General features: G+C 39.8%; 1 long non-coding RNA gene across 1 annotated transcript; it reads right to left on the minus strand.

Moving 5' to 3' along the window:
- Positions 1-2,201: 2,201 nt before the first annotated feature.
- Positions 2,202-25,185, minus strand: LOC122936321. Its single transcript, XR_006388912.1, has 3 exons — positions 25,125-25,185; positions 4,158-4,309; positions 2,202-2,851 (listed from the first exon to the last, which is right to left on the minus strand). It is a non-coding gene; the product is annotated as an uncharacterized LOC122936321 (long non-coding RNA).
- Positions 25,186-27,809: the final 2,624 nt, after the last annotated feature.

Here is a 27,809-nt window from a genome sequence, read left to right on the forward strand (position 1 = left end):
GAGGATTTCAAAGCACACATTTGTAAAAATGAAAAATTACTAATAGACCCCAATTTTTCACTTTTACAAGGGGGTAAAGGAGAAAATGCACCCCAGTATATGTTACCCATTTTCTCCCCATTTTGCGAACACCCAATATGTGCTCGGAGCCTGCTGTTTTGGCGCACAGCAGGCATTTTAGCTGCCATGTCTCATTTACAAAATTTCCTGAGGTCCCCAGAAAAAAAAACAAGAAGTGACCCCATTTCAGAAAGAGCACCCCTGTACGAACATTTTAAGTGGTAGAAAGGGTACTTTTTACCAATAGGTGTCTCACAGAAAAGATTATGTAGTGGTTGTTGGAAAGTTGGTATGCAAGTGAGGTGGACTAAATCAGAGATATGGAAATGTTACAGTTCGCATAAAGGATGAAATTAAAAATCCATGGATGACTGGTAGGTTCTGAAGCATCCATTTCTTCATGCAGGCACCATGACCTCAATAATAATTCATCTGATCCTGCTATCCCGGTGGCTGTACAGTTGCATAACGAAGTTGACAACAAGAGACTACTGTAAGGTAACTATAAGAAAGGAGAAATATGGCACATAAGTATATATAGAGAACCATCATACCTTCTCATAGTATGGCTAATATTTAAACAAAAGAAAAAAAAACTGACAATGCACATTAACTGTTAAAACAATATAATACATCAATTAAAAAGCCAGTCCTACCTGGTGGTTCAAGATGATCCTGATTCATCGAAGCAAAAGGGAGATTCTATAAGAACGGAGCAAAGCTATTATTGTCATTTAACCCTAGCGGGGCCATAGATTTCAAACTATAAATCCAACTTGTCTCTCGTTGGGCTAGTAATCTCTTCCAGTTGCCTTCTCTCGGGGAGATCTTCACATGGTCAATCCCCCGGAAGCGCAACCCAGAACCATCGTAATCATGTGCTGCCTTGAAATGCCTAGGTATAGTTGTAAGTAATTCCACATCTATGATATCCCTGGCAGATTCAATTGACAGCACTTGCTCGCGGATGCTTTTTTTGAACTGGTGGGAGGTCATTTCTACATATATTTTATTACAGGGGCAGATAGCCCAATATATCACCCCTGTCGTGGTACAGTCAATGGGGTAGGTGATTTTGAATTCCTTTTGATGTGTGGCATCCCAGAAAATCTCACTCCTATCCATATTGACACAGGCCACGCACTTCCCACATTGTTTGTTACCCCAGCGAGGGCCTCTAGATCCAAAGGGATTGGGGAGGCGTACCACATAATGGCTCTGTTCTAGGTGGTCTTTTAAATTCTTAGCTCTCCTAAAGGTAATGCTTGGATGTTCTTTCAATTTATCCCTTAGTTGTGGGTCTAATTTTAGAATGTCCCAATGTTTGGACAAAACATTGGTAATCTCCCTACTTTTCTTGTTAAATGTTGTAATAAATCGAATGTCCTCTGTGGTATTCTTACATTTTATCAAGTAACAAGTCAGAGCGTCTAGATTGTCTTGCCCGTCTGTATGCCTTTTCAATTGATCTTTCTGTATATTTCCTAGTTTGAAATCTGTTGCGTAGATCCTCCCCACGTGTCTCAAAAAGTTGATCCGTGGAGCATATCCGTATCGCCCTTAAGAACTGACCCACCGGGATATCGTCAATCAACCTCCTTGGATGCAGTCTGGCTTGTTAACAGTGGTAGTGGTACCTCGCACTTGGGCAGGAGAACTGGTCTTGGTGTGAATGTTGGTTAGTACAAGGACATCCCTCTTGTCCTTGTACTTAACCGCCAGGACCCATGACATGGGCTTGCGGGCCGAGGTTTTTTGGCATAAAACTATTAAAATGAAAGATAATTAATAAAGATGGTTTTAAAAATGTACTTTTTAAAACTATCAATCTATTTGGAATATGGTCAAAAATACCTTCTAATAGATCATTGAAATATTAATACTTTTACAACAGTGTAGATTATTAAAGTTATAGTACTTGAAGGATTGTGTGTCTCTATCTTATGTTGAAACCTGTTGAACTGATGACATAAGTTTGGTTACAAGGAAGAACATTATTCAAGCCATTTTGAAATATGTGGTTTAATTACCCTAACCCCCCAACCCAAAAAATACAGACAAGCCATGTCTCAAATGTCATAATATATAGAACTAAACATAACAAAAAAAAATTACAACTCAAAAAGATCCCTTGTAAAGGATGTTGGTCCATATCAGGGTCCAGGCCGAACATTTCCCGGATCCGGGGCCACTGATGTATAAGGGGACGGATAATTTTCAAGGCCAAAGGGGGGGTTTGGCTCTTAGGCCAGGGGAAAATAGTGTGGCTGTACAGATTGACCTTTGGCTGGGGGCTGCTGAGGTGGGTAGCTGCTGCTCTTTGTAGTTTAGGGAAAGATCACCTGGCGCCGCACTTGGTCGATTAGAGAATGTATGTTCCCTTGTTACAGGGAGGCATACATCTTCAAGACAAGGGTCATTAAAGACATACATGTGCTCTGCCTCTCTGGGGGGACTTGACGCAAAAATGGAGCCAGTCCCCTCATCATTGTCTCCTGCCCTTCAGCCCTCTTCCCGGCTAGGTAGTCAATGACTTGAGCATCTATCAAGTCCCAAGTACCTAGCCCAGAAGAAGACTGAGTGCCACCCCTCCTTCGCCTTATCTGGCTGGTGTGGTGGTTCCGGGCTATCTTCCGCTGGCCTTGAAGTTTCCCTTGCCTGGGGTTTGGGATCTTCAGCCGGGGTCTGCGTGGGAGTGGACACTGGGGAGAACACGGCTGGAGTCCCAGTACCTCCCACATCTAATAACTGGGATTCCTCTGGATCAGGTTCCTCCAGACTGTCCACAGTACTGTAGGGCAAATCAGATGGAAATATACAGTACATTAGACAAACATGAAATTCTAAATACAATGCAATTATGGCAAACATAGTGCTGCATGTCCACAATAAGGTGAGCCAGCACAGATCCAACAAGGGTTAAAAATCGTAATGTTCACCCTAAACATTTGTGGCCACATTACCTAATCAAACAATTTCTGGACTGTTCTTTTGGACAGTGTTCAAATAGCAACAGAACATTTTGTAAGTTGCTGGGTGTTTAGAGCTGTCCGACTCTAAAACATGTAGACACATTAAAGATCTAACCAAGTTCTGTCTGTCTATAAAGGGAGAGGGAGATTTGCATTGCTTAGCATACTTTTTCAACAGTGATTTTCGTGATTTTGGCACAGGCAGGTTGGAAGCTAACTTTAAATAGAGCCCAAACCAAAAAGTGCAACACATGCAACAATAAAAAATAGCATGTTTAAAGGCAAGGTTAGACACATCAAGCACATGGCCACTTCCACAGTATAAAGTGCCAAATTACTAAAATGACACTTAAATGTGTTATTCAGATTCTGCGCATAAACACGTTCTGGAGTTACAAAAATTGTTACCCATGATTATGAAATTGTGGCCACAAAAGGCTCGTCTCATGCAACCAATGTGTTGTATTTAAGGCTTCCCTGCTTAACGTCAACATTGGTGAGGCAAGCAGATGTGATTTCTAATTCTGCTAAAAAATTACTTGCATTCAGGTTAAATACAATAGAAAGGCCTAGGAAGGAAACCTCACATACAAGTGAATGAATGGCCTTATGTGTAATTGCAGATGTTATGCTATGCAATGTTGATGTAGAACTGGCAAGCATCAAGTAGAAGTCACCACACACCCAAACTGTGCATGCTCCCTAACCAAGATAATCTGATGGATAGGCCACCGCCATCATATATTGCAGACCAAACCATGAAGAATGGTCTGCAATATTCACATAGTGGCCACTGACATACAGGTAAAAACAGGCACTCACAAAAGTAGATGTGAGGCTTATTTTTATTGCCAAATGGAGGAAGCAAATGTGACGCGTTTCGACTACACAATCAAGTTTTTGACAGACTCGATTGAGTCGAAACGCGTCACATTTGCTTTCTCCATGTGGCAATAAAAATAAGCATCACATCTACTTCCGCGAGTGCCAGTCTTTTTCCTTTATACATTGACGGGACGCCAACCCTAGACACGTGCACCGCGCAACAGCAGTGAACGGAGTGCCGACTGTTACTTTGTGGATTGCACAGGTAAAAACATGATTTCTTTGGGCACAAAAACTTACGGCCTCAAATCCATGACTGGTTGAAGGAATTGTAACTGTTGTGTGTACAGATGCAGCCTTTTTTTTTAAGCCCCATCACCACTGCGCCCTATCTAAGCCTATTCCTGACGGAACTGATCCCGACAACTGTTCCATCTGTTCCATTCGTTTCACTGTGGAAACATTTGAAAAAAAATATATAATTTCTCTAAAAAGACAATTAAACATTACAAGTAACATCAAATAATGAAACTACGAAAAATTGCTTGCAAACCATGCTAAAAGGGGAGAATGCACAGCACATGGTACAGTAGGGCATTGCTCACTAACAGCCGGAATCCTACAGAACAGTCACAGATGTCCATGGCCCAGCCATAAGAACTAAACCACAGAAGCATGTCCCAGTCTAAGTTAGCTCTGTATACACATCTAATGCGTTTCAACATCGTCTAGCAGGGATTACTCTGCTCGCCGCTTAATCACCTGACCAGCCAGAAATCCACAGCAGCAGAACAATGTCCTGTCCAACATGGTGTGGCAGGTCTGGGTATGAGCAGCGTTTGCAAACGTACATCAGCATCAAACACTCCAGCAAATACACACCAGGGCCATATCGGACAGTACGTTGTGGTACTGATGTTGAGCACTGGATACTAATGTGAGAGAATTCGATGAAGTAGGTGAATATTTTGGATAGGCCTTACCAAAAATATTTATGAGAAGGGGACAGATGTCGCCATATCAATTATAACGGGGCCACATGTGTCCTAAACTGTAAATGGCCCACGCTGTGTAGATATTACTACTGTATGCTGGAGCAAAGGTCGGGACATGCATTAAACATGGTGGTCTTCGCAAATTTTCACACAAAATGAATGACAAGCATGCGCAGGCCAAACGAGAATTAGCCTGTCCACAAAAGGTACATGAATATGACATCATGGGACTACTATAAAAATATTTAGGGACAGCACAGGGGCAGGACACAAGGGCCAGGACACAAAACGACATAGCTTGCACTAACCTAAATCAGTACGACCTCTGCTGTCTGCTCTGTCCCATTCTGAAGGCTTCATGCGTTGAGCCACTTTGTTCCAGGACCCATCTTTTTAAATCCGGTCAAGAGACAGGACAAATAGAACACAAAGCAAGTCAAACTAGCCGAAGTCAAATACCAGGAAGTCAAATCAGTACAAGGGAGCAACATGAGCGAGTCCAAACACAAGCCGGAAGACAGTAGCAGGAGATCACGGCAAGCAACAGGGGATGAGCATGAAGCGAGGTCAAACGAGCAGAGCCGAGGTCAGGATTCAGGAACACAATGCCAGGAATACAGGAGCGTATAAAGACCTTAATCACAGGCAACCTGTGGTCAGCAGGCTGCCTGTTTAAATAGTACTGGCTGGTGAGTAACATGACGTGGCCAGCATCAAGTGACTCACAGCAGCCCAACTTGGCAGAGCACTGATCATCATTATCGGCGGTCGGCTCCTCTGCTGCTCGTCTACTGCCATGGGGATGAGGACGCAGGCTACGTTCCTTGCCTCTCTCCTTGCGCAGGTTGCCGGCGGTGCTGAAAAGGAAACGCGCCGCCTGCCCCTACTTGCACTCAGTTTCAACTTCCTGTACAGCTTTTTGCTTAAAGGTCAGAGGCCTTTCACACAGATTTCCCGGCAACGGATCCGCAAAAAATGCGGATGACATACTGATGGCTTCCGTTTGGGATCTGCATTTTTGGCGGACCCATTGACTTAAATGGGCCCGTGGACCGTTTATTGTGGACAAGAATAGGACATACTTTATTTTTTTGCGCAATGGAACAACGGACGCAGAAAACACACGGTTGACTATCTGCATTTTCAACTGCTCCATAGAAATGAATGGATCGCATCAGAATCGCAAAATATGCAGAACGGATGCGGAAAAAAACTGCGGTCGTGTGCATCAGGCCTAAGTCTGTTGTGACTTCTATCCAGCCGCTGGGTGTCAAATGACCTGACAGCAGATAGTACTGGCGGCCTACTGATCGAAGAAGAGCTGGCAGCATGATAATGACATCACAGCAAGGCCGCTGGCGACATTTCACAGCCCTATAAATAGCCTCAGCCATCTTGGATTCAGCCATTTTCCAGTGTACTTAGTGCAGGGACAGTGGTAGAAAAGACTTTAAAACGTTTCTTTTGCTGTATAGAAGTTAAGGGAAATAATAGGGAGGAATCATTCCACAGTATTGAAGCAGAACGGGTTTCAGTAGGGGAGGTTACAGCCTGGGTAATAGGAACAATCCTTTTACACCTTGCTGCACTGACTGTGGATCCAAATTGCCATTATACAGCTCTGTAATTCCAGCAAACCATTCTTGTTATTGGGGTGCAAATGCTGTTTGATACAGCCATTTACAGGTTGTACTCCTTTATCTGTTCAAGAGTTTGCTCAGGAGCGCACCCAAATTCATCTGCTGCTGTACAGGAATCTTGCTAGGACAAACGTCCACACATCACAGTGTCCTCCATAGATCTTCTTACATCAGTGGAACCGTGTTTAGTTCAGAAGGCCCTCTGTTTCAAAATTACATTAGCCAGCTAACTGCAGTGAACAGTAGGAGAAAGGACACAAAGAAGATTGCACAGGACCCGGTGAGGACAAATCCACACTGCTTTTAATATTCACAAGTTATAATACGCCTGAGACAAGTCTTTATCTGAATTTAAGAGGGAATCTTCTTTCACCTCCCAGCTTCCTCATGGACTACCGCTCCGCATTCCATTCCTGACTTTTATACATTTTCAACATCATTTCCTAGTTCCAGGTAAAAAATCTGTTACATAAATAAAACAACATAAAAATTGCACACTTCAAATAAAACCTGTCAAGTCCCTATTTCTTTCAAACTAATTGGGTTTTTCAAAAATGTTTGCAAAAAAAAGGTTAGATATGCTAAGACATTAAACTATTTCCAATGTTTCTAATATGCTCATTTATTCTTGTCTTTCATTTCCTGTCTTGACCGCCCTATATATTGTAGCTGCATTCACATGCTAATATAGAAAAATAAAAATTACAATCAGTACTCCAAAAATTTGGAAAACTTTCCCACTGCTTAATTCTGTCTATTCCTCTTACTTTTTCTAGTGTTTTTTTAAATGAATTCTAAGGATTATTTCATTTTTGTACAATTCTATTATATATTATGCGCACATAATTCTATTTTTTTGGTATGTTTTTAATCAATTGGGAAAAATTGCAACTTTTCAATGACGTTGTTACAATCAGTTTTCTTGAAACATGCTTTGGTGCATCTTATTTTCAACTTGTTATGTCAATTTTGTATTCCAATAATTATTGTTGAATTTCTTCCACTATTGTGCCAGAGCCTCCTATTAACCTTCGCATATAATAAGGTCACTGGTGTGTTTCACAGATGTGTTGTTGCTCCCATAGCACCATAAATAATTTTGCGTAACTCGGGGTCAATTTCTCTATCAGTGCAGTTTCAGTTGTCTGTAAATAATACTTCCCTCTCCCTTCAGAAATCATTTTGTTCACTACATAACTTGTTGTCCCTATCCATCTATTATTTCACTGAATCTACCTCCTTCCAGTGTTGGCTACTCATATGCAAGGATGTTGCATCTACTGAACAATGTAAAGTGGAGTCGATTGTATCTCTTTCAGACAGTTTAAGACAACAGTCTAATCTCAAATAAGAGGGCATTTTTTCACATAATTCTGCAGGAGGAAATCCAGATACTGGCCCAAAGCAGTCAAGGGATTATGATAATCCCAGATAGTATAGGTCTGGCAAAGGGTCCACTAGATATTTGTAGGCAAGTATTACATTTTTAAGATCTTGACATTTTTTTTTTTACATGGAAATTCTGATTCTTTTTCAGATTTTTAGATTTTTCCCTTCTTCCAATAATATTCTCAGTTTTTGATAATTTCCCTCTGGGTTACATTTGGGGTGAATATCTGGCAAAGAGCAGTGTGGGAGTTAGGTAAAGTTAAAAATAAAGGGATAATGGGATGAGAGATGTCCGCTACGACAGAAGCATGGTGTCAGAGGCACAGTGTAGGGGAAGGGGAGGAACACCAGAATGGCAACAAAAGGAAAATGACCAGGAACTAGGCCTCAAGGCTAGGGAAAGGGAAATGGTAACCACCTAAGGAAACCCTAAACCTAGCCCTGACTCCTGCCAGTATGTATAGACCCTGAAGGTGGGAATATTCATACACCGTAAACCTAGGCCACTCATGCACACGACCGCATGTTGTTTCCGCGTCCGTTCTGCCGATTTTAGCGTTTCTGATGCGGACCCATTCATTTCTATGGAGCCGTGTGAAATGCTGATAGTCCACAGTTTGTTATCCGTGTCCGTGGTTCCAGTCCGTCAATAAAATATAACCTGTCCTATTCTTGTCCGTGAAAAACGGTTTGTGGACCCATTCAAGTCAATGGGTCCGCAAAAAGTGAGGATGCACAACCATATGTCATCCGCGTCCGATTTTTTCCATTCATTTTCCTGGCAACCCAGACCTTGTGGCAAATTTAAAAAATAAAATTATATACAGGAAGGAAGTTGAAGGTCACAGGTTATGCAGATAGCTGATTGCTAGGCACCTGAGGGCAAAGTGTGGTGTTTGGTTTGGCAGTCAGTGGATTTTCATTGTTCCTGCAAATATGCCTCGCTGGAACGTAGAAAAATTAATTACACTGGTCCAGGAGAAGCCCGAATTATGGGACAGCCAGATACATGCCTACCAGGACCGAGTTCGGAAGGAGGTGGCATGGGAGAAAGTTTCCCGTTCCATGAGGCGGGCCGAATGGCAAAAAGCTGATGGCAGAGGCCGGGCAGATTTAGGTACAGTAAGTGCCAGCAATGTAGTTGTACTGTCCTGGGCCTGTGTTGTCACTAATGAAGTAGCTATTCCATGATGTCATAATAAACTGTATATTTTGTGGGCCTGCTTAAAGGGAACCTGTCATCAACTTTATGCTGCCCTAACTCAGAGCAGCATAAAGTAGGGACAGACATGATGATTTTAGCGGTGTGTCACTTAAGAGTTACAAGTAAGTGGTCATCCAAGAAACAGTATCATAATCATTGCAGCACAGACCTTGAAAAGAGTCAAAGTTATTCAGCTTCAACTCACCCCACCCATTTTCTGATGATTGACAGTCTTCTCCTTACTTTTCTCCCTAAAAGAGAACTGCCAGTCATCAGACTCTTCTCAAGGCCTCGGCTGCAACGATTATGATGCTGGTTCTCGGGAATGACTTGCTTTTGGCTCATTAATGACATACTGCTGCAATCAGTGCATCTGTCCTCATTAAGTTCAGCAGAAAATTCATGAAAGGTTTCCTTTAAGAGTGTCTGTCAATGCTTTATTATATTTTTGTAAGGTTGCGCATAAAGCTGATGACATGTGAATTGACATGTAATCGGTCATGTCAGAAACAATCTGCAAACTATTCAAAGTGAAGCACAGTGTAATTTGTTCTTGAGTACAGTTCAGTACTTTTAATATTCCTAATCACTTTAATTCCGAAACTGTTCTACTATAAAACAAGAGTTAAAATGCATATAGCAGACTCAAGAACTCATGTGCATAAATGGTATCCTCCAAAAATTACTTCCAATGAAACTGCTGAAAAGACTATGTGTGTTTTTGCAGATGAAGTCCTCTGTGTCGGTCCCATATTCTTAATGTGCTAGCATTACTTTGAATTTTTTTTTTTTTTACACCATTCACTAAAGGGTCTCGGTAAAACATGGGCATCAACAAAAAAAATAGAGGCTATAATCCATATTTTATTATCCTGCAACCTCTGTCGGGAGATTTGTACCACTAAAACTGGATGACCTGTTACATGTGAACTTGGCAGCAGAAGACCTGTTGGTCCTATGTTAATGTTCCTGCATTGATGAGAAAAATTATGTTTTAATATATAAAAATGAGCCTCTAGGAGAAATGGGGGGGCATTGCCCTTAGGCCCCATGCACACGGCCGTTGTTCACAGCCGTGTGCGGGCCGTGGAACCGCGGCCTGGATCCCTCCTGAGAGCAGGAGCGCACGGCGTCACTGGTTGCTATGACGCCGTGCGCTCCCTGCTGCCGGCACAGTACAGTAATACACTGGTACGATCTATACCAGTGTATTACTGTACTGTGCCGGCAGCAGGGGGCGCACGGCGTCATAGCAACCAGTGACGCCGTGCGCTCCTGCTCTCAGGAGGGATCCAGGCCGCGGTTCCACGGCCCGCACACGGCTGTGAACAACGGCCGTGTGCATGGGGCCTTACACAAAAAGGTTCCCCTCTCTCTACAACTGCCATGCCCTCAGCACTTTGATTGACAGGACGAGGTTAATGATGTTTTCACTGCCTGGTCCTGTCAATCAAAGTGCAGAGGGCATGGCAGTTGTAGAGAGAGATGAACCTTTGTGTAACGGCAATGCCCCCCCAATTGTCCTAGAGACACACTTGCACATATTAAAACAGTTGTTGCTAAGAAATGCAGGCACATATGAACGTGGGAGCAACACAGATGCCTTCAGCTGCCCAAGTGCACAAGTAACAGGTCAGCCGTTGTCATAGGGACAAAACTGCTGTTAGATACCCTTTAAGGACACGATGAAGAAAAAAGAAAATCTTAAAAGGCTGCGTGAGGGAATCAAAGTGCAGTGGATGCATTGAGGTTGTAATTAGAGAAGTACCTCCATTTGAAAGTTCAGCAACTCATGCAATTTGACCGGCACAGGCATAGAGGGCATGATCTAAACTGGACCAGTTAACGTGCAGAAGACATTGATCCATCAGGGGTAGGCAACCTCCGTCTCCCAGCTGTTGTGAAACTACAATTCCCAGCATGCTCCATTCATTTCTATGAGAGTTCTTAGAAGAGCAGAGCAAGTATGCATACTGGGAGTTGTAGTTTCACAACAGCTGGGAGCCGGAGGTTGCCTACACCAGCTCTAGGTGAATCAGCATCATCATTGCGGACAATAGAGACTCTTTTGCACATCTAAGAACATGGGACCACCCTGGATGCTTTGTATGGAATAAAAAAGAACCATAGCTAACCATAATTTTCCTTTCTAATTTATCAATGCTTAAAATCCAGGCTTCTGAGGAAAACAGCATATCGCGCATTTACCGCCTAGTTTCATGGCTACCTTGGCCTTGGGAACGGTCGTCCTATTCCCTCATGCGCTGTCAAGAAAGTCAGAGAAGCACTTCCAGATTCGGATAGCGAATACATGGGTTATATCTCATCCAGCGACTCTCTTGACGAATTTATGGCCTTTGAGTAAAAAAGTTTAATACTTCCTCGTTCTATTGAACAGTGTTTTTTGTTTTGTTATTGAAGTTTAATGAAAACTGGCGTAAAAGCCATGTGTTCTACAATCCGTTATTCAGTATAAAGATATAATACAAAATCTACATGCTGAGTATGTAATTTTTACCACCGGAGTCCTCAGTGCATTTTACCGCTGGTTTGCCAAGGACATAGTCAGAACGCAAGTGAGTGTGACGAAAGAAATTACTTAACCGGACCTGACGTCACTTACATATATGCTCCTTACTATAGTTTGCAGGGTGTTTCAGAGCTTACATATTACCTTTAACATGATCATTTAGGCGGACATAACATCTTCGTTCTTACAGATTACGTATTAGAAAACTTTGCACTAATGACACTAGCCGACACGTTAGATCGGAGAATAGCAGTTAAAGTTGCATTTCTTTATATCCTTAATTACATGCACCGATAGACTCAACTCAATCTGTAACTACTGCTCCTTCTGTACTTTCATTGACAATGCTAGGTTGTTTGTCATCAAAATTACACTGCCTATCCCAGTCAAATAGCATAGGACGCAGCACATACAGATAGAATTTTGACCCTTTGTTTAAAGGGCACCCGTCAGCAGAAACTGTCTGACCTGTTAAATGTGCACTTGGCAGCTGAAGGCATCTGGGTTATTCACATGTTCATATTTTGCTGCATTGCTAAGAAAAAAAAGATGTTGTAATCTTTGCAAATGAGCCCATGGGACCAACTTTGGCTTTGCCGTTACACCAAGAATCTTTGCTTTCTCAGCAACTCCCATGCTCTCTGCACTTTGAAAGCGCCAGACAAGAAAAAAAACATCCCCCAAGGACCTATTACTCAAAGTGGAAAAATTAGAGAGAGCGGAGCCTCTTTGAGTAATGACAACACCCATGTTGCACTGAGAGCCTGATTTAAATATATTAAATCATCAGTTTTCTCAGCAATGTGGGCAGATGAGAACATGGGACCAACACAGATGCTTTCAGCTGCCGATTGCACATGTAACGGGTCAGCCAGTGTCATAGGTACAGATCTGAAGGCAGATGGCCTTTAAATTCACATATGTTCTGATGATGAGGTTACATACACCGCGAGTAAAAGACACCTATATGAGCCTATACATTTTGTGCATGAGCAAATGAGTCTTCTTGCTGCATGTGACTGGTAGTTTGTGGGGGCACACAGTCAGATTCCACATAAGCGTTAAAAAGTAATTAATGTAATAACCTGACTTTGCATCACTTTTGCTGTACACCATCTATTTTTGACAGTTTAAAAATCAAGGTCTTCATATCCATTTCTGCACAAATGTAAATTATGTAACTGTTATTTTTTTATATGTTTTTACTTCAATATGGCCCATTAAATCCAGTTATTTTTTGCTGTAAAAACTGCATATACTTAAAAAACAAAAAATAGTTTGAAGAAAACACGTTGCTGTCTCGTAAATCAATGCAAAGACAAAAAGAGTAATCATTTATAAGTTTTTTTTCATTTTTTTGGGCACAAATAACTACAAAAAAATTAATCAAATAAATAATGTCAGTTTACAAACCCTTATCAATAAAAAAAATATATATATTGAAAAGCTAAACGATGTTAATTATAATCTACTTTTTATATATTACATTCATTCATATCAATATTAAATTTAATAGCTCATGTAATGTTAACAATATTTAATTTACTAAAACAGTTAAATAGGGTAGATTTACATGAGGAAAGTAAAGGAGTCGGTCACAATCATTAGCACTAATAACAATTTTCTATAAAAATGTGATTTTTAATATAATTGATTTAAAATAGGTATTTATTTTTTAAAGAGGATCTTTCATGGGTCAAAAAAATAAGAACTAAGTTGCAGGCTACGTAGAGCGGCACCCAAGGATCTTAGTGCACTTACTATTATTCCATTTTTTTATTTTTATTTTTTTACCAGAAATCGGGTAAAAATTGTCACTAAGATTTATTTTGTGAATACTAATGAGTACTTGCTTTATGTAAGCGTACATTAGTTACGGAGGCCCCGGACGCGGTGAAGGCTCTGATCTGAGGTTTTATTGGGGGCCATACACATTGTGGTTAGTGTCAATGTCAGTTCGGAGAGTCTGATCTAAGGTCTTATTGAGTTATTATTATTATTGTGGTGTGATTGGAGATTTAATTCTGTGTCTCAGTAATAATCATGTTTTGATAGGGCTTTGATCTGCGGTCTAATTTTTCATTTAAATGTTCTGCTACACGGTCTAATATATAATTTATTTCTAATTGGCCTCCTATAAAACATTTTTTCGTCTTATGGGTCAGTGCCAATTGGGTCTAAAATATTTTATTTTTTATGGATATACAATTTTGCCTATATTTTAGAACCAATTGAAAATTTTACAGAATATTCTAATATACATGGAAACCGGACGAAAGGATTGTAAATTGTTGATTTAGTTATTTAGAAGTAATGAATGGTTTAATTTGAAATTATTAATTTTCCAAATGTATTTTGATTTTCATTAATTTTTATATTGTAATTTTTGTGTAAATTTAACAAATAATTACATCCAACAAAATCTTCCAGAAAACCTGTAAAGAGAAAAAATATATAAATTAACAATTAAATCAGTTATAAGCAGACTACATAACAGTTTTGGCTATTAAATGCAATGGTGGGAGACAGTTCTTGGCGGTCTGCCATGTTACCACAAATATCATATTTTTGATCAAGCAACAGTGACAGAAGTGCTGCATCCTTATCTTATTTAAAAAATGGCTTCATGTGTCTTGTGGCCAAATCCAGCTGAAAGCAATGATGAAATGTATGTCAAAGTATGTTGCTGTGTTTGCCTATGATAAGTCTGTGTTTGGAGGAGTGAAAGCATTGTTGTAGCACACACAAATGTCATGCAACTATCTACACAAGATTTTATAAGTACAAAAATCCATTGCCAGTACTTACCTAATAATTAAATTGTAGGGGATGAACCATTGAATCCATGTAGAAAAAAATTTAAATTTGAGATCTTTCATATAAGCATAAAATGTGATGAAAATTTTCAAATAACAGTATAATAATAGACCTCAAAACCAATAACACTTAAAGGGGTTATCCAAGACTATGAAATGCCCGCCTCCCCCACACCGGGCTCCTCAAACTGAATATACTTACCTGGCTACCCGCGCCACTCCTGTTCCGCCCACCACTTCTCCCTGTGTGCGGATGAAAACATTCAGTGTCATGGGGAATAGCCAATGGCAGGCAGGGACAAGCCTCATTAGCATCGCAGGTGGCGCTAGGGAGGCTCGTCCCCGTCTGCCATTTACTGCCCCCAACACTGGATTATTTCATCCACGCATTTTGAGAAGTGGCAGTGTGGGGAACAGGAGTGGCGCAAGGAGCCAGCTAAGTATATTCAGTCTTAGGGGCCCGGCGTGGGGGAGGCGGGCATTTTATAGTCTAGGATAACCCTTTTCATTTTTAAGCCAGCCATGTGAATTTAATCATCCATTTTTATAAATTTTTTTATATTTTTGACATTCAAAATTAGTCCAATGTAAATATATGCAACTAATCTCAAGAACCATATTTAAATTTTGTAGAAAAACTTAACTGATTACAAAAATAATGGAAAACATTGGATGATAAAACCGGTTGGCGTGGTGTATTAAAAAGGTACAAATATTTATAACACTTGATGGGGAAAAAGTCGTTTTTGCCATAGGGAATTTTCAATTCTAGAAATGTTCTGATTCTTCAGAGCTTAATTATGCCAAAATAAAATCTAGTAATTTAATTTAGGCAAAAATTAATTTTTATAACGTGTGATTTCCCGGTATCTTGTGTATTGTTGCTTTTTAATCTCTTCTTTATTGGGTCTTTCCAAATTGGCAATGTTTGGTGGTAATGAAGGAGTTCTGGAAGACCAATTATGCGATAATTCTCCCTTGGCAACTTTCAACACTGAAACAGCCACCTTTTCTAGATATTGGACATTTGCTTTCTCATAAATGTTTTTAACTATCACCGATTTTTACCTTTAGGGACTACCAATTTTGTTTGAAATGTTCCTTTGGGTTCAGTGTTTTTTTCGGACATTTAACTGTGGCCAACTGTCTTCCCACGTTATGATTGTGGGAAAGGACAGCAAGCTTGGTCCTTGCCTCCATTGCATCTATCCCAAAATGAATTCTTTTGGTACGGTATTTCAAAGCCATACTGTGAAAATTTTCAAGAGAACCAGTATGGCAATTGTTTTCTAAGTGGGAAAGATCAGAAATTAGCTGTGGATTACTTACAATTTTTTCTATGCTCAAGAAGGGGGCTGTTTCTTTGTTGAGCCAGAATACCTTTTCCTCATCATTTTCCTGGCAAATAGGATCATGCCCACATTGGGTATAAAACTCACCTTCCCACGTGTGCTCATTACAGATATGCTTCAACAGAGAAAGCCATCGTTCTTTCAGGTTTCGAACTTTTGGTGGATGCCCCACCAAAAATGTCTATCTATTTTTTCAATCCACGGTATAATTTCCTTTCCAAACTTGTTGCGACTTGATTTTGTCAATTTCTTTTTAATTGACTTTGCATAATGCCACACATCAAATTGATGTTTAATGTTAGAATAATCTGTGCGCATTTTTTTCCTAATCCCAACATGCTGATCCGATGCAAAAATGTCATGGAACCATGAACCAGACGTACAACAAGAGATGAGTGGAAATAAGAAGGCTTTATTGAAAATAAAGCTGTAAGGCAAAAGTCCAAACGGATGGCTAAACCGAAGCAGGGTCTTGCGAAACCAGAGATCAGGAACCAGAAGGGTAGTCAGATGAAGCCAGGATCAGGAACCAACAGGGTAGTCAGACGAAGCCAGGATCAGGAATCAGCAGGGTAGTCAGACGAAGCCAGGATCAGGAACCAGAAGCAGCAGCAGTCTTAGAAGCATGTGAGCACAGGAGGACCAAGCAGGGAACTGAAGCCACAGACCTCCTATATATATGAGCTAGGCATCCAGCTCCTCCCAGTGGGAAGGAGGAGCCGCAGGGTGGGAGGCTACAAGAAACCCAGAAACCAAGATGGCCGCCAGCACATGTCAAACGAAGGAGAACAGCAAGGAGGTAAGACCATGACAAAAAATGACTATATTAAAACCACTTGAGATCATTCTATCCATTACAATTTCAAATCCAAACTTCTCCATAGCAACAGACGATGAGCATTGGGATCGTTGTACAATTTACTAGTCTATGACTTTCTCTGTTAAAGTATCGATCACTGTGTAGATGCAGTATTTGGCACTTTGACCGGGACTATCACATTGCCTATCACCTGCAATACAAAGTGGCTCGCTCTGTAGCTGAACATGTGTTTAATTTTTTTCCTCCTCCCAGGCGAGATCTATTGCAGGGAAAATAAAAATGCTTTGATAACGATAAAAAGTTTTTCCGAAAATGTTACAAGGCCAAGAATGCTAAATAATTCATTTACTTTTTGAAAGTTAAGACTGCTGAAAAGGATAGATGCGGCCAATAATCAGTTTCCAGAATAAAAGCTGCCTACCCTAGGTTGTGTCTCCATTATAAAGAATTTATGACCTTGATAACACTTACCTGTTATCCGACAAGAGAATCCAGTGTATATTTTTTAAAAGGACTTTACCGTGTAATTGCATTCTGTAGAATACTGACATATTACCATGTTTAGTAAATGGTCTAGACAGGACTCAAATATGATCAACTTCTTCTCATTAACTTGATCTTCTTCTGATGGACTCTGATACCCTTGAACGGTGGAATGTAATCCAGATCGCTGTCGTGACTTTTGTCTTCATTCGCTATGACAGACTCTGTAGTAAAGTCCAGTGTTTCATTGCACTGTTCTTCAATCGGTGAAAGAATTCTGATGTCATCCATAATATTGTCATCCCATTCTGCTTCTTCTCTTACCTGGAACATCTGCAAATTGGCATGTTTCTTTTTTGGAGATGAAAATTCGTTGGTAGGATTGATTAGAGTGCTGGTACAGATGTTGGTGGCCATAAAATTGCTAATTTGATTGTTGAATCCGATTAAACCAATTCGGGGCAAGCTACACACAAATCAACAAGTTGTTCGGTATCCGGTATAAAATAAATTGTAGAGTTTAGCAAGGTGAAATCAGTCTGAGTTGCAATTGAACACTGGTTGCCGGAATCCAAGGTTTCCAAAACCGAATAAGTATGATCCTGGCGTATTACTCCACTTGATTGAGTTTCCACTGAAGTTGATTCCGAAGGTCTTTTCCTTTGAATCTTCTTATTTTTCTTTAAGGTATCCAAAATGAAACTATCCCATCTTCTGTGGCAAGAGATAGGGGGCACTCAACTACCTGGTACTAGATGGACAAGTCTTCTGAACAGTATATAACAAATATTTATTGAGGATAGTAGTGGAGGAATCCACCTCAAAGGGTAACTAAAATCATTATATAGACAATTTAGTATTAAACAATTCAGTATTAAAAAACATCACACTGGATGGCGCCAATGAAACAAAAATAAAAATAAAATATAAAATAAAATTAAAATGTCACTGGATGGTCCTGATGGTATATAATGTATATAGGAACCCGATCGTTGGAGCTCAATGGCTCTTGTTTGGGACAAATTAATCTATATAGGTCCACAATGCCGTGATCTGTAAGAACTCCAGATGGTTTGGATATCCAAATAAAACAACAATGAGATAGCTGATGATATGGAAAGGGTTAATGCAGCCTACTTCCTAAATACAGTTGCTCCGCTTGGGGGGCATATGCTATAGTAGGCATACGGTACTGAAAGAGGACATGAGCGTGAGTGTATATATATATTAGATACTTTGTGCCATGAGTACTTTACCCCTCCAGAAAGCGTTTGATCCAATTGTGGTTCACTTGGATGATCCGGTCTGCGTGCGGTTGGACACCAAGTGTATCAAGGACCTTCTATCTTGTTCCACGTGATCCCTGGTCATGTGATCGAAGGATGTCCACGTGATCGGAGGGGAGCGCTCAGGAGGCTGGATTGGCTGAGATGGTTTCACTAGTTAGGCGCGCGCCCGTTGAACTGGAAATAACGTGAAGCTGGTATTTGTAGTACTCGTAGCCACAAATAGTATGTGGGATCCATTAAATGCTGCCTAAAACCAAATGCATTTCGGGGTCTGAACTTGCCCCTTCCTCGGTGGTCAACAGCAATTTAGATAACTAAATTGTTTATCTGATCTGCAAGTGGTCTCATTCTGTACAAAAGGCAAGGATACCACATTTATGTGATTCTAATGTTATCCATGAGCGATTCATAGGATAAATAAAGTAAATGTGAATGTGACCTATGTATGTAGATGGATATACATAGATATAAGTGGGAGAGAGGGGAAAAAAGAATTTGGGATCCCTATAGGAGACGATGATACGTATGAGATGGATGGGAATATATAGAATAACTATAATTACCCACCTGAGTGTTCGTAAACAGTATGGTATTAGTGAAAGATAGTGGGCAATAGTCGGACAGGAAGGGGGGATCGAGGTGCTGATAAATAGCCAGACACTCGATGCCCCATTGCCACCCGACATACCCCACTATTTTTATAAAAAGCCAAACAGTTCAAATTCGGCATTTAAACCAAAAGGCATGATGGTATTAAATTCAAAGATCCTCCTTGATTCAGTACGTGACATTTTGGCGATATGATAGCCGCCTCGCCATGGTGTTTTTTTACCCACTCGAATGCCACGAACTTTAGCAAGGATGGATCACTGTTATGAAAGTTTTTAAAATGTAATGATTCTGTATGAGACTCAAGACCCTTTAACTTCATACTCACTAGTATTCCAACACTGTTCTTTGACAAATCAGGAGTAAAATGCATTGAGAGGACTCCGGAGCTTATGCACATAATAGAGGCGACTCAAAGAGGAATATTCACAATGGATTTTACTGCAGGTTTGTGGGAGCACAGTGTTGGAATGCAAGTGAATATGAAGGAAAAAATTAAATAACCGGACTCGGCGTCGCTTACACACTGCTTACTCTAGTTTTGTGAATGTTTTGTAGCTGGCAGATTCCATTTCATTTCTCTGTGCTATGCAGGCACGGTAGAACATGGGACCAACACAGATGCCTTTCTGCAGCCAAACACACATACAACAGGTCAGCTGGTGTAAGAGGTACAAATCCTCTGACAATCAAGATTTAAAAAAAAAGTTTAACAAAAAGAACTGAATTAACGATTCGTTTGAAATCATCAATCTTACCTCGAGTAATTCCATAAAAACATTGAACCCATATCTATCTTCATCAGCCACACTCTTCAAGAGATAATCATGGTGCACTATTAAAATCTTACTTACCCCCCAAAAATCCTAATGTCTGGTTTTGAACCTACAACTTAAAATAAAATAACCAACAAAATTAAAGATTTGCAATTCAAACATAGAGTCAGGCATAAATATTGATTTAAAGACCCAATCATGCACATTAATACAGCTTATAATCAAAAGACGCACACAAATGTTAGAAGAGATTATTACCCAAATTGAAAAATCAAAAGAAACACTAGATAAAGCCCCAAAAGATGACGAATATATGAAATGGCAAGACAGAATCTGTAAAGAACGGGAAATCATTTACAAAAAAACCCCAAAAAACTAAAATATAACAAACAAAATATACACACGCCACATCAATCAGAATGGAGAGATAACACAACAGAAAACCCCCGGCAAGAAGGAAGAAACCTCAATAAAGAAAAAGAAAGGGAACAAAAAAACAAAAAAGATAGAGAAAAGTATAACAATCAAAACCCAGACAACTCACCCGCACAATATAACATCACAACTATGAACCGATATGAAACATTAGCATCCCCTCATTTTTTAGACCAAACTCCCCCACACCACAGAATGAGACACAAAAAAACACCCCCAAAACCTTTGGGGAACAGACACAACCAAGATTACATACCCACCCATGAATACAATCTGAGACAAAGACACAACAACACACATGTGGAACAAACAAGAGATTGCCCACCAAGATACCCACAACAAAAACACACGTACGAGAGGCACCACCGAACAAATTACCCACCACAACAAACTTGGAATCCATCCAAACCATAACCCCACCAAAGAAGAGAAAGATATGAAGAGGAGGTAGAAGAAAATCACATAACCAGATAATACAAAAGATAGAACAGGAACACATAACCATCAACCTAAGCCAAATCTCCTTATCAACAGATCAAAAAAAGGTATTAAACAAAGGTCTAAAATTTGCACCCACAACGAACCTAAACAAATTTGCCACTTACATAGCCCTAGAAAAATACATTAGAAAACTATGCCTGAAAAATGTCTGTGAAGGTTCTCATTTATCCAGGTCATATATATATATATATGCCTGAAAAAATATTTCCTAAAAAATCCAATCGAAGTCCAAACTCAAGAGAACACTATAGACAGGAAATAAAATGGTAGAAGTAGACATTAGAAAACTAAAGAAACACCCAACTACTAACAATTTAACAAAAAAAGAGAAAGAAGCCATGAAACAACTACAGGAAATGGAAGAAATTACAATAAGACCAGCTGATAAAGGAGGAGCCATAGTCATACTAGACTCCAACATGTATAACCATGAATTTGGACACCAACTATCTGATAAAGAAACATATAGAAAACTAGAATCCAACCCCAACAGAAGAATTCAACAAAAAACTAATACACCTTTACAACACAGGACAAGAAAAAGGAATCGTATTAGAAAGAGAATATAAATTCATAACAACAACTCAAAAAAGATTACCAGCTTTTGACTGCATACCAAAAATCCACAAGAATCCAACCACACCACCAGGAAGACCAATAATTTCAGGAATAGGTTCAATAACATCAAATTTATCACAATACATTGACAAAATATTACAACCATTCGTTAAAATCATCCCCTCTTACATAAAAGACACCACCGAAATTATTACCATACTTGAAACACTGGACTATCAACCAAATTGGACCTTAGGCACATTAGATGTAAATTCATTTTACACCATTATAGACCATGAACAAGGCATCTAATCACTCAAAAAACACCTAACAAACACCAAACAACTAAAAGAGGAACAAATTGATTTAATCATTCACTGGAGTTCGCTACATACTTACACACAATTATTTTGTATACGAATCAGACTATTACTTACAAACAAGAGGTACCCCATGGGCACCAGATTTGCCCCTAGCTACGCCAACATCTTCATGTCCCAATGGCAAGATGATGTTGTGCAACCACTCATGGGGGGCAGTCTGGTGCTCTGGAAACGGTACATAGATGACATCATATTCATCTGGCAAGACACAGATACCACACTACAATCCTTTCTAGAAAACATAAATACAAATAACCTAAACCTAAAATTCTCAAACAAAACCACCAAAACAAATAGAATTTCTCGACCTTTTGATCCAAATTAATGACACTAAACTCACAAGCAGTACATAATAAATAGTCACATCCTTTTTTCCAGCTGCCATCTCCCAAGATGGTTAACCAATATCCCCACAAGCCAATTTAGACGTCTTAAACGCAATTGTACTGATAATGAAAAATTGGAGGAAGAGACAACACACATGAAACAAAAATTTATAGATAAAAAATATTCAGAGAAAATAGACATAGTCTAGGGCTGAATCGAAACGAATATTCAAATTCAACACCATATCACCAGCAGCTCTCAATGCAGAATTAGAAATTTTTGGATTCCTTAGGGATAGGAAATATAGGTTCGGCATCTCTGTCTCCTCTCCCCGGGGGGCTACCTCTCCCCTCCCACCTACCAACACTACAGACAAATCCTACATATTAGAACACAGACCACATGAAGCCACTACAAGACAACAAAAACATTTCAAACACATAAAGACAAAAATAACCTCAAAAGTAACACAAACATAAAAACACAAGAAAAACTAAAAACGCTAACAAAACGCAAATAAAACGCATGTGCGTTTTTATGACTAACAGTCAGCCACTACACATCTCATCAACAACAACCAAGAAAAATAGCAAAAAATCACCACAAGAGGATATATTTACATCTTAAATATGAAAAAACACGAAAAAACACAAATAAACACACCAAACCATACACAACACATATCCAATAGAAAAGAACTAAAAATATAAAAAAACGCAAACAAAACGCAGTAAAAACACATATGCGTCTTATGATCAACATTCAAGTACCACATACCCCACCAAATACAAAACAAGAAAGATCAAGAAACCAATACACACAAACCCCCCCAAAAACGCACTATAAACCAATTCACGTCTCTTATAAGATAGCCAATTCACACAAAAAAAAATCGCACACACAAAAAAATATTGAACAAATGACTAAATAATCTCAATCCAAAGATTCTAAAGACCCATGACTCAAAGTAAACTAAATCGAGACATCAAGGCAAATACAATACTACTTTCGAAGAGATCAACCCTAAATGTTCTGGAATAGAACAACACTTCCAAACACCCCCATTCATGCGATTATCACTGCGATTTATCCAACAACACAAACGAATACCAAATTCGAAAAAATCCCATCCGGATCTTCGAGATCACCCAATCAGACAATTGCAACGCCCACTTTCAGGAAAACTGCTTGAAATACCCTCACAAGTTCCAGTACATCATTACAAGCCACTGAGGAAGGAGCAGATTAACAAGCTCCGAAACGCGTCTGGTAAAGGAACTCGAGGGTCATATACATTTATTCCTATTTCCACTTTTTTCTTATATAATTTCTATATCATTTTTTTGGGGAAATCGTTCGAATTATCTTTCGAAAACCATAAAACCAATGAGAAAGAACCAGAAAGTGGATAACCAACTGCGATTCTACACTCCAAAAGCGAAATCCCTCCTGAAACTTAGGGACCTATCGCAACCATCGCCAGGAGTGATGTGTTACCCCGCCCTGTCACGTGAGACGCCACAACACACCCACAAAGGACCACGTGGGACGCCTCGTAGGTCCTTGCAGGGTAAAGAAAGCGACCGGACAATCGGAACAAAACATAGCAAATTGGTAAAGTACAATCTACCTCACATTTTTTAACCGACTCAAAGGGAAAGTATATATCACTCCCAATTTTATTTTTATATTTTTATTGTATTTTTATTTTCACATTGCAAGTTTTTCCAACACATGGAACCACTTTTATGACTTTTTATGATTACCACAAGACTGCCATACGAATTCCTCTACCAGGACAAATATCCTGAGGAAACATTGGAAGCCTAACCCCCTTTTTTTTTGTGTTTATAAGCACATAAGCACATATCCTCACTGAAGTTCACATACCGCAACCTTTACAACAAATAAACACAAATAAACACCACATTTTTACATATCCCAACTGAACAGCCACTTAAGTAAGAAGACTTCCCATCCCCAACAACAAATTTGCCAAAAATTGCTTTTATAAAAACAGTTTTTTATATAAAATAACTTAATATTTAGATATAAATAAACACACAATTTTAAACCCCATCACTGTCTCTGTATTTATTCCATGCAGTAACATATGAGAGTGTGCCTGTCATACCCATCTATACTCATAAATATTGATTCACACTAGTCACGCCACTGTACAGAAGTCCTAAACTCTGCCTTCCTAAACACTTCGGCATCCACATAGTAAAATGGGTAGCCTAACTGACTGCATACCGTAACTGATACATTACCAGGAGCTGATATTATGGCTTCCTCCCTTCACGGCACACTTCCTTGCCTCCTTCTTGCAGAGACTATGCTGCTCTAAAGATTTCTACCTTCAGTGCAGACAACACGGAGGCAGGATCACAGGAGACAGGCCCTCACCGAAGATCAGGCAGCAGGCTGCTGTGAAGCAGGGACCATAAAGTACTAAAGCACCGAAGGGAACACAAAAGGGCTGAAAAAAGGACAATATAGGAAGGAGGTACTGTATACACAGACAAACAGACACAGTGCGGGAGGACACATAAGGAAACAAACAATGTGTTACCTTCCTTTCACTATATATTCCCTTTTCGGTTCCTTTCACATGAGCGAGGACCAAGCTTTAAACTCGAAGCGCGTGTAATTTGGCTCCTACATTTTTCTGTTTAGGAGCTAATGGCTCCTAGGTAATTTTTTAGTCTGGAGCACTGACACTGCATCTATTAAACCTCATACCTCACATACTGTATCAGTACACTGCTGTATATACCTTTACACACTGCATATATTATTATACCCCGTACCTTACAGGTCAATACATAGTTAAATTGTTTGTAACATAGTAACAGTTTATAAGCCTAAAAAAAAAAAACTCTGTACATCTAATTCGGACTGCAAGTTGATCCAGAGGAAGGCAAAAAAAACTGTGAGGTAGAAGCCAATTTTCCTCATTTTAGGGGAATAAAGAATTCCTTCCTGACTCCAATCAGGCAATCAGAATAACTCCCTGGATCAACGACCCTCTCTAGTAGCTATAGCCTGTAATATTATTACACTCCAGAAATACATCCAGGCCCCTCTTGAATTCCTTTATTGTACTCCCCATCACCACCTCCTCAGGCAGAGAGTTCCATAGTCTCACTGCTCTTACCGTAAAGAATCCTCTTCTGTTTGTGTAAAAACCTTCATTCCTCCAGACGCAGAGGATATCCTCTCGTCACAGTCACAGTCCTGGGGATAAATAGATGACGGGCCAAATTTAGAGTAGGTGCCAACTTGGCGTGGTGAGTGGGCTTATGCCTTTTGTTCAAAATGTACACTAATGCCTTAGTCAGCATGTAGCATAAAAGGGTGGTACACATGCGCCAAGTAGCAGTTATGAGATCAAAGCATAGCATTTTGATGGGCAATCGAGTTTATTTTTTTGCAGATGATGGGAGTGATCTCTGTACTGACCCCTGATAGATTTATACATAGTAATTAGATCTCCCCTCAGTCGTCTTTTTTCTAAAGTGAATAACCCTAATTGTGATAATCTTTCAGGGTACTGTAGTTGCCCCATTCCAGTTATGACTTTAGTTGCCCTCCTCTGAACCCTCTCCAGCTCTGCTATGTCTGCCTTGTTCACAGAAGCCCAGAACTGTACACAATATTCCGACTAGTGATTTGTAAAGTGGTAGGACTATGCTCTCACCATGGGCATCTATGCCCCTTTTGATGCAACCCATTATAAAATTCCTTATCTTACATGTGTTAGTGTTAAACCTCATCTGCCACTTCTCTGCCAAAGCCTCCAATCTATACAGATCCAATACACTGCAGTATACTATATAACTGTACGCACTGCATATATAATACCTCGTACATCACATATCAACACACTACTGTATATAATATATATACCTGTACACATTGCATATAATATTCCCTATACCTCACATATAAATACTCTGAAGTATATACTATATACCTGTAGACACTGCATCTATTATACCTTTATGGTGTGCTAGGGCTGTTTTGTTATCACAGTCTGGCTCTGATGGTATACATTAGATAAAAAAGCAGGAGCAAGCACAGTTCATTGAGTAAAAGGAGAGGCCTGAAATGGGTTTTGGAATGTGCCCTAAAAGGTGAAAGACGTCACAGCAGGCATGCTCCCACATGGCACTGCTGTGCAGGAGGAGGAATGCAGGGGTTAATCACAGCAGGCATGCTCCTCATCCGACACAGCAGAGCGATATGTGACACTAGACAGTTCTGCTGAGGTGATTATTTCCTTCTCAGCAATGTATAGTACATGTCAGACGTACCAGGAATGAGAACACTACCCCTGACCTCTGAAGCGCGATATCACACTCGACGCTGATGCAGGAGGTAGACGTGAAAGGCAGACATAACAACCTATGCACGCAGGGTCGCGATCCACTGCAGGCTGAGCAATGAGGCACGGAACATTCAAAGCTGCCTGTAAAAGATAGAAGCCAAATCACTGATAATTACCTCCCTTATCAGGTGCTCCAAGAGTAGCTGCGAGACTTAGAAGAGAAGGGGTGGAGATGAGGGTGTATCTTATTTATTTGAGGGCGAGGCTGGGCGCTGAGAGTCAAGGAACGCTGGACTGATCTCTGAAGCATGGAGGACACAGGACTCATGTAAGGCTCATTTACATATATTTACTTTAGGTTTTTCTCTGAAATGATAGTTCGTTCAGAATTGATTTGAATATCATTAATAATGTATTAAAATGAATTTATAGAAAAGTGAGTTGATAAATAGGGTTAGGAATTGATGACAAGTTTCCTTTAAAAGCATCCTAAAATCTCATTGTGAGAGGTACATACCGTATGGGAATAAAAGTTTAAGGAACAAAAATAAACCAATGTGGATAAATAGAACTGTAAAGAAAGCAATAAATGACAAAAAGAAAGCATATCATTCACTGAAACAGGAGGGGAGCACGGAAGCACTGAAAAACTATAAGGAAAAAAATAGAACATGTAAAAAACAAATAAAAGCGGCCAAACTAGAGACCGAGAGATTAATTGCCAAAGAGAGTAAAACTAACCCTAAAATATTCTCCAATTATATAAATGTTAAAAAGTATAAATCTGAAGGTGTCGGCCCTTTAAAGAGTAATTAATGAGGGGGAAGTCGCAGAGAGTGACGAGGAGAAAAGCAAAGCTGTTAAATATTTTTTTCTCCAATGTATTTACTGAGGAAAATAAACTGTCAGATGACATGCAGAATGTAAAAATAAATTCCCCATTAAAAGTGTCCTGTCTGACCTAAGAAGAAGTACATCAGCGACTTAAAAAGATTAAAATAGACAAATCGCCAGGACCGGATGGCATACAGGTTAGGTGAACAGCCGAAGACAGAAGTGAACAAAGAGGACTGTTATGTACTGCTGACACTAGCACATCGCTAGCGTCAATCAGCTACATATGGCAAAATTGGAGTTTGGAGATGTCCAGCACGAAACCAGGTATACACAATCAAGGAGCTAACCAAGTGCTGAGATTCCGTCCGTCTGGATCTGGCCTGTTTCTACCATACCAACTTCCTAATGTCGAATAATAAACCCTGACCAAAAACATGTGGCATCACAAGGCCATGGTGGTAGTTGTATTTTAAAATCTGCTGGAGGGACGCAGTTGCAGCATCAATACTCAATATAATAGGAGTATGTACAGTATTTTGCCTTTTATTTTAACATGATTAAATCCATTTTGTGGTTTGTAACTCAACATGAAAAATATATAAATTGCAATTACAGTGCTGAAGGGTTACAAACACAAAACAACATAAAACAAAATACACAAATTAGCATGTATGT

This window comes from Bufo gargarizans, chromosome 4 (assembly GCF_014858855.1).
Source record: "Bufo gargarizans isolate SCDJY-AF-19 chromosome 4, ASM1485885v1, whole genome shotgun sequence".
In the NCBI taxonomy this organism is placed as follows: Eukaryota; Metazoa; Chordata; class Amphibia; order Anura; family Bufonidae; genus Bufo; species Bufo gargarizans.